The sequence below is a fragment of the Heterocephalus glaber genome, unplaced genomic scaffold (assembly GCF_053883595.1).
Source record: "Heterocephalus glaber isolate CG9 unplaced genomic scaffold, H.glaber_assembly_v1.0 deba00001538, whole genome shotgun sequence".
Lineage (NCBI taxonomy): Eukaryota > Metazoa > Chordata > Mammalia > Rodentia > Bathyergidae > Heterocephalus > Heterocephalus glaber.
Window position 1 is genome coordinate 25876787 of NW_028258333.1, and position 13632 is coordinate 25890418.

A 13632-nucleotide genomic window follows, 5' to 3' on the forward strand; every position below is an offset into this window, starting at 1 on the left:
TGTCTTTCTTGCTCTGGTTTAGCCTTGTTATGATGCATGGTAAGACAAATGCTTTTAAAATGCAATGCTTCCTTCAATCAGTTCCTCATTCTTGAAATATCTGCTGTCTATGAGTATAAGCTGAATTTCTGGAAGAGTGTCAGTCAGTATTCAGTATTCTTTTACCTTATTTACTTTGACATTCATTTCTGAAAATTTCCAGTTACCAACATTTCTTCTTCGTGTAAGGAAACCACATTGACAATGGTCATATTCAATGGTTGGTTAAAGTAGAAAATCAAGCTATTTTAGATGCTTTTGTCAGTATCAGTAGGCTTTATCATTAATTTAGACCCAAGCTTTAGTAGAAAGTTTGAAAGTTCAGAACTAGAAAGTTGTCTATTTAGTTCGGATAGATAAAATTTCTGTTCTACTGAGCTAAGAGGTGAGACTTTTTAAAATTTATGGCCTAAGAACTGTTGACTCAAAGGTTTGTGTTGCTGTCTGATAAGACCAAGTCAAGCCAAAAGTATTTATTAAAGTGTTTTTAAAACACCTACTTGCCCAGCTCTGGGATAGGCAGGTCTCCGAGTATTGAACTCAGGAATCCTATTTACCATTAAAAATACTTTAAAGAGCTTTATAGATTGCCTACTTGCAGTAGTGATAACTTGATTCCTAGAACTAATTCCATTGTAAGGAAGCCTTAGCATAAAACAAAGCACATGGATTAGTACCCAGATCCTAGAGTTCAAACTCCATCAGTCCCAAGTAGAGGAAGTCAATGATGAGAAGTGAACTTTTCTTTCCAGCAGAGTAGAAAAGTTCCCCACTGAACAGGAAGTGAGCTTTGTTACAGGACTGGAGAAACATGCAGAGAGGGTGTCTTCCTACTTTCTCCATTGTAGAGGAAGGATGGATTGAGAGGTCTGCAAAACCACAAAGAATAAAATATTGCTGGGCAAAGGAAACAAGACACATTTGGAAATCAGGAAGCCACCCTGCTGCTCCAGAAGTAGTGCCAGTGAAGGGGCCTTTTGGAGAGAAGGGAAGTCTTTAATGCATGCTAATGGGAAACCTTCAGAAGATAGTCCACAGGGAGAGACTAGAAAGATGTGGCGATCAATAATAATGTTGAGAATTTGACTTGTAATAGATGTCAGTTTAAAAATCTAATAACTTTGCACTCTTCCTCATTCACAAAGAATGCCCATGTTATGGGCATTCATAGAGCATATCCAGCAAAGATTCTACAATCCCATCAAAGGCATTGTTTTTTTTTATCAAATCAGTCTCATTATGTTGGAAATTTGGCAAGGCAAAGACACTTGCAAAACAAACCTGACTTGTTTGACACCAAAGGAGGTCAAGGTAATATTCTCAATAGGGATGAAAACAGTCTGGAACCCAGTGGTTCCAGACATGCTTGATTCCCCACTTTAGCAAACCAAAATATGAAGAGTTAAAACTGTTCCTGAGTCTAGATTGTCAAATGATGTGGTTTCCCGCTCTTAAAAATACAGATTTCTATTTCTTAGTGCCACATCACCACTAACACCAATCCCTTCCTGCATTTGACATTTTAAACAGTGACACCCAACTCTAAAATTTTATACTTCATCATTCCTCCTCTGCATCAAAATTTCCAAACTATTATAAAGCACATGTTTACATTTCAATGTAAAAATTAATTTTGTTTTTCTGACTGTTGTCTTTCCTTAGAGTGACCCGAAGAGTGTCTCTTGTCTGTACCATTGGCAGTGGATCAAGACTCAACATAGTAAAATGGACATTCTGGACTGTTCCTAGCTTTTTGGTAAGACTTCTGGTATGCAACAATTTTAGAGCCCATGAGGGCATTCCTGTTGTCAAAACTGGTGGAAAGTATGTTGTAAATCAGGCAGTTAGAACAGACTCCTTTTGACAAACACAACTCTAAAAGTGTTTTAGGAAAGGGAGGGTATGGGAAGGGAAGACAATATTGAAGTATCCCAAAATAGCTGTTTAATTATTTCAGGAAAATGATAAGATGGGGTCGTATTAGTCACAGTTCCTTTTTTGTTGTTGTACTGAAATTATCCAGTGAGTTACGTGCAATGCTATTTTGTGTTGCTGTTGAGAATTCTTAACCTGTCACTGTATTTGGAGACATGCAAATCAAATCACAAGACTCCATGACAGCGAGTGAGTAGGACCATTAATTGGTATTTGCTGATTTTGTTGTTGTTGTTGGTAGGAAGTTCAACACTGTTCCTTTAAGCTGTCAGGTATGCTGCATGGTTGTGTGGTTGACAACAAATCCGTGTCTTGGCCATCTGGACTTGCTTCAACCTTCTTTGTCATTCACTTTCACCTATTGATCCTTCTGGTCTACAACTGAGACTCACCTATTAATGTGTTCACTCACAGACATTTATTCATCATGTGTCTGTGTCACCATGCTCTGTTTCATCACATTCACTTATGTTCCTTGATGTCACTGGAGTGACTCAAATACAGTACTGATGTCTGCAGCCTGTAGCCTGTATTTTGTTTCTCTGTTTGCCTATAACAGTAAAAATAACAACTAATATTCTGAGGTGCTTATCTTGTACAAGACACTGTCCCAAGTGATTTATATCTGTTAACTTTGATTCTAAGAAGGTCTTCTTTGCTGACGTACTGTTTAAATGTCAAATAACAAATAGCTAATAACTTCTTTGAGGATAGTACAGCTGATGAGTGGAGGAACTTGGATTTTAACCTATGTAGTTTGACTCCAGAGGCAGCAGTGTTCTCCATCACTACTGTATTGCTAGTCGCCATTAATGGGCAGGTCTCTGGCCTCTGCTTTGATCAACCCTCTCTGGAATGTTTCCATCAGCCTCATTCCAGACTCTCATACAGGACTCAGAAAGGACACTTGGAACTGTAGACTTATCAACTGCATACTTTTAGTTCGAAATACAATTCCTGTAGCTATAGGAAATTTTTTCCCCTATAGTATTAGAATTGTTTGCCCTTCTCCAAATAGAGGCTGTGTTGTCTTTATTATGAAGATATCATATGTTCTCATTCTAATTGGTTCTAAGATTATTTGTTTCTTTAGTGTCAAGTGCTTCTTAAAAATGTGAGGTCTTTCTGTGTCCTACATTTTTCTTGGCAAATGTTTAGCATGATCATTTACACATTAAAAGAGGTAAAAGTTTTAATTCAAGGTAGAAGCCCTTGGGTGTGCATTACAGTGAGGACAAGCAGTCTCCTTTGGGCCAAGAGTCCTGTCATTAAGCTCATGATCCAAAGACCGCATGGGCCAATCTCGAGTGGCCAATCGGTCATCATCACTCATTTCTTCCCTAACACTTTCTTGATTTTCCTATCCTAAGATTCAACAATATTTCTCACCTTTCACTCGTGATTAAACTGATTCTCCAAGCCTGGTGGAGTATGCCTGCAATCCCAGCACTCAGGAGGCTGAGGCAGGAGAATCACCATGAGTTCAAGGCCAGCCTGGAATACATAGTGAGACCTTGTTTCAAAAAAAGAAAGCAAACAACAATTTAAAAAAACTGATTCATATTATTTCTGTTTTCTGTCCTTTGAGTTGATTGACCCACTGGGATTTGAACAAATGATTCTAAATAGAATCTAAAAGTTTCTAACTAGAAAATTGTATTACAGAGAAATGAGAGAGAGAGACAGAGAGAGAGAGAGAGATCCCTTTCCCACATCATGTACAAGTAATATCATAGTGTCCTTAAAATGGTTCCATAAATAGTCCATAGAAAGAAAGAAAGCAAAGGTTTTATAAATGAAGGTAACAAAAATGATTACATTGGTGGTGTGTGTTTGGAGAAAATGTGAATTTTAAGTGTATGAAAACTCTTGAGATGTGGCCAGTTAACACTGAGGTGGGAGGCTGGAGGACACCCCTGCAACACACCTTCATGACTCACACTCAGTGTGGACATGCCGTGCAGCAAGGGAAGCCCGCACACACCACAGCAGATGCGAAATGCCTCTATATATGCCTCTATGTCCTCTCCTTTCTCTTCAGTGAGGTTGGCTGTGTCCTACCCTCTCTGAAACAGGCAGAGGAGCAGGCATTTCACAACCAATGGGAAACATACAAAGGACATCTTCTTGATGCACTGATTTGACAAAATGCTTTCACTTGGAAATAAGTCAGCATCCAGACAGGAAGTCAGGAGGTGACTATGGTTTTAGCTTCAGTTCATCCAGCTCTGGAGACAGACAGGTTGAGTAATTCAAATTTTTAAAAAAACCGAGAGTTGACTCACCGAGGGTTGAGTCATATGGTTTGTATTTCTCATTGATCCAGTTAGTTGAACAAGCGCCATACCCCATTTTAGTCTATGCCACGAGTGCTTTATTGGTTAATATATATTGTGGCAGTGCTTTGTGGATTCCTGGAGGGGGCACCCCGTGGTATTATCCACAGTTTTTCTCCCTTTGACTTCCTTTCTTAACAACTTTTGTTTTTACAGTCAACACTCAGAAATAGACTAATGTGAAACATTCTAACCTTATGACCCAATTTTTCCTGGAATTATCCTGATTCAAAATATTTTATTCATCATCTTTGTAAACCACTGTCTTAGAAGAGCTGATCTGTTAGGAATGCTATCCTTGGATTTGGATAGACTGAGATTTGATCACAATTTTGCCACCTACTATGCTGTGTAACATTAGGCAAGATAAATATATATATATATATATATATATATATATATATATTTTTTTTTTTTTTGGTACCAGGGATGGAACTTGGGACCTTGCTCTTGCGAGGCAGGCGGTGGAGCTACTGAGCTAAATCCCTGGCTCCAGGCAAGATATTTAAAAGATTCAAATTTTAAACGTGTTTTTCCTTCTTAGAGTTTAAGTGGGGATAAAATAGGATTATACATGCAAGACTGTTATATAATACTTTGCATAAAAATGCTCAAAAGTTTAGATATAGTTATTAATTAACTAAAATATTTTTGTTATACCATTTGTTCTAATCTGCGTTTTATGTCTAGAATGTTGCTACAAATTATTTTAAAATCCAATAATTTCAGTTGTAAAATATGGTGTCTATACCTAAAGAGACTAGAGAGTACATTAAACAAATAATTTCATTGTGTTTTAAGTTAGTATTTTGAAGTTTTTCTCATCATTGACAAAGATATAAATAAGTAAAACAATGGATTTACTCAAAACTTCTTTTTACGCCTTCTTTTGTTATTGGTGCTTTGTGAAATTGCTAAGTGAAATAGTAGGGAATGAAGAATTGAGACAAATGACACAAGTAGCATATTGCATAATTGTTTCCCAAATATTTTAGATAAGACAGAAAGTTTCTTCCAAAATATTAGAATAAATTCCCATTTGTTCTAATTGCAATCCTATGACCTGCTGAAAGAGAAGGATCAGTTCATTTTAGAGGAAGGGAAACCAAAATTTGGATGTTAAACTGTGGAAATTTGGATAGTAAATTCCCAGAAATTCCTGGTTGCTTTTTGCTCACTTGTGGATTGCTTCCTCTAATCACTGAGTCATACTATTTACTGGCTAATTCATTCATTTATTTCTTAATTCAGCAAATACCTAGCTAAGTGCTAGTCACCATTCCAGATGCTGGGGAGGACTGTGGATATAGCTCAGTGGTACAGCACTTGCCTAGTGTATGCAAGCTCTGGATTCCATTCCCAGCACTGCAAAAAATTAGAATAAAGAGAAAAATAGATTCTGGGGATACACTGGTGAGCAAAACATAGCAAAATCTCTGCCTTGTGGAGTTCAAATTTTGTGGGGAAAAATAAACAATCAACAAAAGAAATAAACATTGTTATGCTACAGGCTCTATCTACTGTAGAGCAGATTGTAGCAGGGTAGCAAGGTTTAGAGTAGGGTTACAATTTCATTGAGGTAAATAGAGATGTGCTTGCCGATATAGTGACACTTGAGTCAAGATTTGAAGGTGGTGAGGAAAAGCCATTTGAGATCTGGAGAATTTCTATTCTATGGACCAGAGAATAGGACCAGCAGAGCTTTTGGCAGGAGGGTTCATGGCATTCTGTGGAAGAAGGAGGCCAGACTTGTGTGGACAGAGAGGGAAATAGCGGGAGGGGGTAATAGGGTTTCCCAGGCTATCATAAAGACTGGCTTTGACTGGGACTTCATTATGAGGGTACCTGGAGGATTTTAAAGAGAGGATTGCATGATCTGAGTCCATTTTTATTGGGATCACTCTGTGCTGTTTGGAAAATAAATGATGGGGGTCAAGGATAAAAACAGGACCCAAGCTAGGGGTTTTTTGGAATAATCAATGAAGACCGTAGCAGAGGTGGTGGGGAAAAGCAGTCAGACATGACACAAGAGCTAATAGAATTGGCTGAACATATTAGATAAAGTTTGTGAGAGAAAGGGAAGAGTGAATAGTGACTCCAGGCTTTTTTGGACTGAGAAACTGAAAGGATTGAGTGGCCCCCATGAAGATATTTTTTGAATGGTGCAATGTCTTGGTTCTAGAAATAAAACTGCAAATTCAATCAGTGATAAAATCATTTATTTGTATTCCACTCTTGAAAATGTACAGATTTTATTTGGATGAGGCTGAAATGACACTTGCTATTGTTGTTTCTTGAAATAATAGATATTAGAAATAAAATCATGTAAGGCAGGCTCCAGAAGGGATCTGTGGACAAGAGTGTTGATCAGAGTTTGTCAAACAGATTTTTTAGAAGAAACATCCTCTCTGGGCTCTGTCAGAGACTTAGGATAAATAATCAACAGAGTGAATTCTAGGTTTGGGTATTCAAAATATCTCCTTGGTTGATTCCAATGTACAGGTCCTTAATCCACAGCCTCATCCTTTCCATTTTTTATCCCTTCCCCCAAGTCTGGTAAGAACTGTTTTGTTTTATGAAGCTAGCTTCTGTGCTAAGTCTAGTGAAATACTACTGTATTTTATAAAGCTAGCTGATGTTGTAAGACCTTGTAAAACAACTTGGAAACAGTTTGTGTATTATAAAGCATACACAGCTTACATTTTTGCATTCCTCAAAGTGGGTTTCTTAAGGATCTTTATTAGCATATTGGAGAGACAATGCTGGAAGAAACTGTGAAATCATTTAGTCCCCTAATAGGCCTAAACTTGTCTGCCAAAGTCGACAGATTGATGGATGTTTATTGGAGTTCTGTGTGAGGATATGTGCTGAGGCTGCTTCCGAGGCTAAGAGAAAGTTCCCTGTACCCAGAGCAAAATGACCTGGGGAAGCAGGAGAAAAAGGGTCTGCACATGCCATGCACTTGCCATCCCATTCTCGTCCCAGCTTCTGGTCTCAGGGGCCCTTGTCTGAGGCCTGCTAGCCTGTCAGAGGCCCAGGGGCCCCATTTTCACTCGGTGCTCCTTTCTGCATGCTCCACACCAGGCTGTGTGTGTGAGACCCTTAAAAGTAAACACCCCCCATGCTGACACGCACACATTTCTATACAGGATAAAAATATGAGTATTAAAGCCCAATAGCCTATGAGCTAGGCCTTTCACCAATTAGATAGATCTGAATCACTGAGCTTTTATTATATAGGAAGGGGAAATTCCTTACATTTAAAAGAGGCTTTCTGTTGTTTTTTATTTATTCCTTTCTTTTCTTATTATTAAAAAAATTATGATTTGACATGAAGTAGAGACAATGAAATAAAAACTCTTTTATAGACTTCAGTGGAGTGGATTTACACTGGCATAAAGGTCTTTTTTTTTTTTTCCTCCAGGGCCGTGGAATGTAAAGGAAATGTCTGAACAACAGCTGGAAACAATTACTAAACATTTTCAATGGTCTAGTGAAATGCCATGAATTCAGAGCATTACTGCAGAAACCTGGGATTGCGTCCCTTGGAAGATGTGCGTGGACATCGGGCCAAACCATTTTTGCCTCTTTTTGGCAAGGTTTATAGATCAGATTTTATGATGTGGATGTATATAACTGTAACAGGGTCTTACTATATTGCCTAAACTACTCTCAAACTCCTGAGGTGCAGTGATTCCCCCACCAAAGCCTCCTGAGTAGCTGGGACTACAGGTATGTCCAATCACACCTGGCTCCTCCCTACCTTGTTTCAATTCTACTTTCCAGAACATATTTCTTATGATTCCTTTAGATTCAGCATATCACAATTCATACATGCAAAAAGTAGCTACTAGAGAACCCTAGCTCTATTCTGCACGCACAGGATGAAAATTCCCTTTAGGCCCTGCAAACTCAGTTCTGTCCAGCACAAGTGAGCTAATTGTGAAGTGCTGTGCATATGAATTTTCCTATAAGTGCACTGGGGATTCCTGAGTTTTACTCAAGTTGGATACAGATTTTCCTGAAGAAACTTAACTGTTTAGACTAACATGTGAAATCCACAGCATAAAACACTGCTGAAATATACCTAGTAATATTTGCCTTAGTAGACTTGAACATGTGTTCATGGGGAAAATGCTTTGATTGTGAGTGGTAGAATTGCAGATTTGAAAGAAATGTCAATGACAACTTTCAAAGGTTAACTGATGGCCTGTCAAAAATATCATACCATTGATTACATAGTGGCCCCGAGTCACACTGAGGAGACCAGCGAAGGTCAGCAATAATGAACCTACCCAGTCATTTGTTAACAATTTACCTCTCTGTCATCACCATGGTGAAAGAATAACTTTGCACTGTAACTATTCAACCAAACAGACCAGGATATGGATGAGCAAAAATGCGACTGAGGCATTAGGAAAGATGCTTTGATCTCTCTTCTTCTCTATTTTTCTTTATTTGAAAGGAATAAATGGCTGGATGAAATGCAAGCATCACTCTCGCAGCCACACATTCAAATGTCCTATGTGTAAGAAACAGCTCATGAGGGCTGTATTTATTCCCAGGAGAAAAAGCTGATATTTGTGCTCCAGCTTTTCTGCCAGGTTATGGTAACAGTGTCCCCCTCCAAAGTTCCAACAAAAGGAACGAGAGAAGGAAAGGAACCAAGAATCTCTCTCGCAGGTGTCTCCTCCCACCCTCCACTTCTCTGCCTAATATCTTCTAATGCTCTTATCCAACTGCAGAAAGTGAGGGCAGGGATGGACACAGCAAGGCTGCAGAATTCTTGTAACTTTAACACTGGGGGTTCTCAGATCTCAGGGCAAATTCCATGTTAAGGGTAATGAGTCTTGTGCATTTCCTTCTCTTTGTGATTCTACAGCAAAATGACATTTTCTGATGATCTGCCTCAAGTATGACAAATACTCATGATTATGTCATTTGCTCAAGCAAATGGATACTGTTTGAGAAGTGTCAAAAGAAACTTCAGAATGCGACTGAAAGCACAGAATGAAAGTGTGTTAAATCGGATAATGAAAAGCATATAGTTATAAGTCAGATTTAGGATTAGAGAAAAGTATCCCTATGACTTTGGAATGAATTATTAGGAAGCATAAACATTTTTAAATTGCAAACATGTGAAGCAAAGTTTTAGTTGGTATTTGTTCCCTCTCCTATCCTCCTACTCACTTTTTTTCTTGAAGAAAAGATGTTTTGTAAACATGTGGTGTTACATTCCGGTGTTCCACATGGTGGGATCGTGACTGTCATGTGGGAGACACCAGAGAATGCAAGAAAAGACGAATCCACTCTCATGTCAGCATTTTTGGTAATGAATGATCCCCGGATTTTATTTATTTATTTTTGAGTAGTTGTTATTTTAAATTTAATAGGAAATCCTTGTAAGGAGAAAATAAACCTGTACATTATGCTTATAGAAGTTGTAAAGATTGGCAGAAAATGAACAAAAAACAATTGAAGAAATGCATGAAATCCTACAACTGTGGAAATATGCCAGGTACCTGCTGCAAAGTGGAAATACTTAAGCAGCCAAGGTTGAGCAGGCTTAATTATCATTGAAAGAAGCAAAAATTGTATGTATCTAAGTGTTGTCCATTCCTATCCTCTGTGAAGATAGATCAGATTAAATGGAACACAGAAAAATTCAGTAAACTCTGCAAAATCATAGACTGATGATGGAAGTAAGAAAAAAGAATAATGAATGAGGGCTACAAGTATTCAGAAGGACAATTCATGTGTAGGAATCGAAGATCGCGAGTCTTTCACTTTTCAAAGTCCTGTTGGATTCTCCTGCTATCACTGGCTTCTCAGACACTTTTAGAGAAGTTACTCATTATGTTGAAATGCATTACTAATTTAACCTTTTTTTTGGTACTGAGGATAGAACTCTGGTCCTTGCGCTTGCGAGGCAGGGAGCAGAACCACTTAGTTAAATCCCTAGCCCCAACTAGTTTAACCTTTTTAACTAGGGTGACTGGGTTACTCTTGAGATGACTGGGTTACTATTAAGATTGTTATGAGGATAGAGCCCAGTTTATATCTCTGACTTCCTTTCTAAAGAAAGTAAAATAAAATAAAAGGAGCATTTTTGTCTCAGTTTTCCTTGTTCTGGAAAATTAGCATGTTCTTAGTAGCAGGTTTCCAATTTTAGTGTTTTCCTACATCAAATCTTTGGCTTCCAAATGGCCTTCATTTCCACTTACAGAGGATTTGCTTCTACAGTACAGATTCAAAATTTCACACCTCAGCATGCAGACTTTTTTTCTTTCCTTCTGAAACTTTAAAAATTGTAATGTATTATGCTCATTCAGAAAAGATCAGAAACCCTAAAACCAATGTTTACCAGAGTGGTTATCAAGAGAACATGCAAATCATTATCACCCAGGTCACGAAACACAAACTATCACCCACCCCAGAAACCCATTGTGTGGTTTTTCCTCAGCACAGTATCTTCTTTCCCCCAACACAATGACTTCTATGGCATTCATTTATTTCATTTTTCTTTATAGTTTCACTACTATTGTATACATGCTCAAATAATGTAGTTTTGTCTGCCATAATTTTGAACAACAAGAATAAACCATAATGTAAATATTCACTTGGGTCTGGCTTCTTTTGCTCAATATTGTGCCTGTTGGGTTGCTGTCATCTGTTTGATTATTTTGCTATTTAACGACACCCATGTTCCTGCTGGTTGAGCCCTGGTTGTTTCCACATGGTGGCTATTGTGAGGTGCTGTGAGCCTTCTTTTTCTTTCTTTCTGGAGGACATGTGCTTTTCTTTAAGGTGTGACTGCTGAGTCATCCTGCCGCTGTCTGTACACCTCTCTCTTCCCACCACCAGTGTGTGAGTGCTTCTCACTCCATCTCCTCACTGGTACCTGCTAGTGCAGGATGTTTTTAGCTTTGCCAATCTATGCATCACCTTATTACAGTTTTAATCCGCAGTTCTCATATTACTGGAGAAGTTGAGCATCTTTTCATGTTTGTTAACTATTGAGTTGGACTTTTTTTGTCTGTATGATGTACCTCTAATTCTCATGACCATTTTTCTACAAGGCTGTCTTCTTTTTTCACAGTAATATGTAGGCATTTTTTATATACTTTGAAATCTGATGTTTTCTTTTATATGCTATATATCTTTTATATAATAAATCATTTATATAATAGAATATATATGCATATATATATATATAAAATCTTCATTGAGGCTTAAGTAAAGAGGGGTGGGCATCTGCACCAACATAATGATTGACAGGGATTTAGAAGACAATAATATTAAGATTTATGCCAACACAATGTTAACACTGCACTGCTATCCTTTTTTTTTTACTACCAGACTGTCAAATTCAGATCATATGAAGTCATTAACAGAACAGTAATGTGCCTCAAAAGAACAGAAGAGAATGCTAGACCCAGAAGGGACTCTAAAGACAAACATATCTCATGAAAAGCTTCATGTGGAACCAAGCAGGTGGTTCAGCAGTGGATCATCAAGTCCTGCAGGACTTGCGAACCCTAGAAGTCTATACTCCCCCATGTATTTCTACCCATATCACCAGTTAGCATAGATCTCTTCTTTGTGGCTGCCTCCCTAGAAACTATTTTTAATATTTATTTTAAAAAAACAAAAGGCTTAAAGAGATAGCAACAAAAGTAGTTGTTCTGCTGCTTCTTCTTAAAACAGAAAATGCTCAGGGAGAGAATGTCCCTTAGGTATTTCCTACACAAGGTTGATTTTTCAAGCTTTCCTGACCAGGCTTCCGGCCTACGGGCTATTTGGCTGGGAATCTTAAGTCTGGAAACACACATTGGTGTTAGATCCAGAATCCGTCCTTGGAGGATGACTGTGCCCTTGACCTGTATGAGCTTTGTCCCTTCTTGACTCCAGCATATTCAGCCAGAGCTTTGGCATTTATGTTTGCTTGGCACAGTTAGTAAAACAGAACCTTTAGAAGGCCACCTTACTTCTCAGTGCCAATTTCAAAGGCAGGTCTCAAAGAAGTACAGTAAGGAAAATAAGCAGAATTTGTTAGGGAAAAAGGACATTAAAGGAAATTGTGATTTTCAATTTTCCTTTTCCTTTTATTATTTCAGTAGTTATTCTGTTTTCATGATGGCATGGATGGAGCATTTGTGATGAGTCTTTATAAACTATGTTTTATGTGATATTGAAATCACGTAATGAATCGAATTTAAAACTTGCTATAGCTCCCTAGAACAGGAAAAAGATCTGCCAATGAATAAATGAAGCTAAAACTGATCATGAGACAATCACAAGGTTGTGTCATTTAAAAAAACAAGCTTGAGTGCTGGGGATTTAGCTCAGTGGTTCTGCAAGCACAAGGACCCAAGTTTGATCCCCTGTACCAAAAAATACAAAAAACAATAACAACAAAAAACAAGCTTGCTGTTGGGACACATAAATAGACATAAAGCAATAGTTCTTAAAGTTTGGATTGATGGCCATGGCTAGGCCTTAATAATCTTCCAGGTAGCCTTTGGATTTTGCATTAAGTACAAGCACATTTATACTCTCTTTGTAATCTAGAATAAATCAGTTTATAGCCTTTATTAATGTCTCCTTAAAAACAGCATATCTCTATAATTTTGGTCAGGATATGTGGTCTATGATGCTCTGTGGCATATGGAAATGATCCATTAGCCAGAAATATTTTGTGAAGCTCTTGAATCACCTATATAAACATTTTGAGTCAAGAGTTAACATTTATTATCCAGGAAACTTGTGCCAGGGATTGGTCCAGCAAGTCCTAAAAAGGAACTTAGTGATCCCAACTACTTATTGTCCTCTCTCCTAGGCCCCCTGAAATCGGGTCAGGTAGCTGAGGGCTCCTGACCTAGAAATGCACCTATCTTGAGAGATAAGAGGCAGCCATGATGATGTGCAGTGGAATAAAAGAAATAGTTTGCAGAGAGAAAGTAAAAATGGAAAGGAACAGATGCACAAAGAGAGTAAAGGAAAGATAAGTGAGAGAGAAGAGAGAGAGAGAGGAGAGAGAGGAGAGAGAGTGTGAGGTGCAGAAAAGAGAAAGAGAATACATGAGATGCCTTGGCTCTTTTTTAAAAATTTAATTTTATTTTTAATCTTTGTTTGTTTGTTTGTTTGAGACGGCATCTCACTAACTAGCTCAGGCTGGCTTTGAGTTCACTATGTAGCCCAGGCTGGCCTCAAACTCACAGGAATCCTTCTGCCTTGGCCTCCAGGAAGTTGGGATTACAGGTATGTATCACCGCACCTGGCTTGCTTTGGCTCTTGATAGCTTAGCTATCCCCAGTTTCAG

General features: G+C 38.2%; 1 long non-coding RNA gene across 1 annotated transcript; it reads left to right on the top strand.

Annotated features, from left to right (window-relative positions):
- The first annotated feature begins 1689 nt into the window (after nucleotides 1-1689).
- Nucleotides 1690-10787, top strand: LOC147824521 (uncharacterized). The gene is made up of 2 exons (XR_015442310.1): nucleotides 1690-1795; nucleotides 7735-10787. It is a non-coding gene; the product is annotated as an uncharacterized LOC147824521 (long non-coding RNA).
- The last annotated feature ends 2845 nt before the right edge of the window (nucleotides 10788-13632 follow it).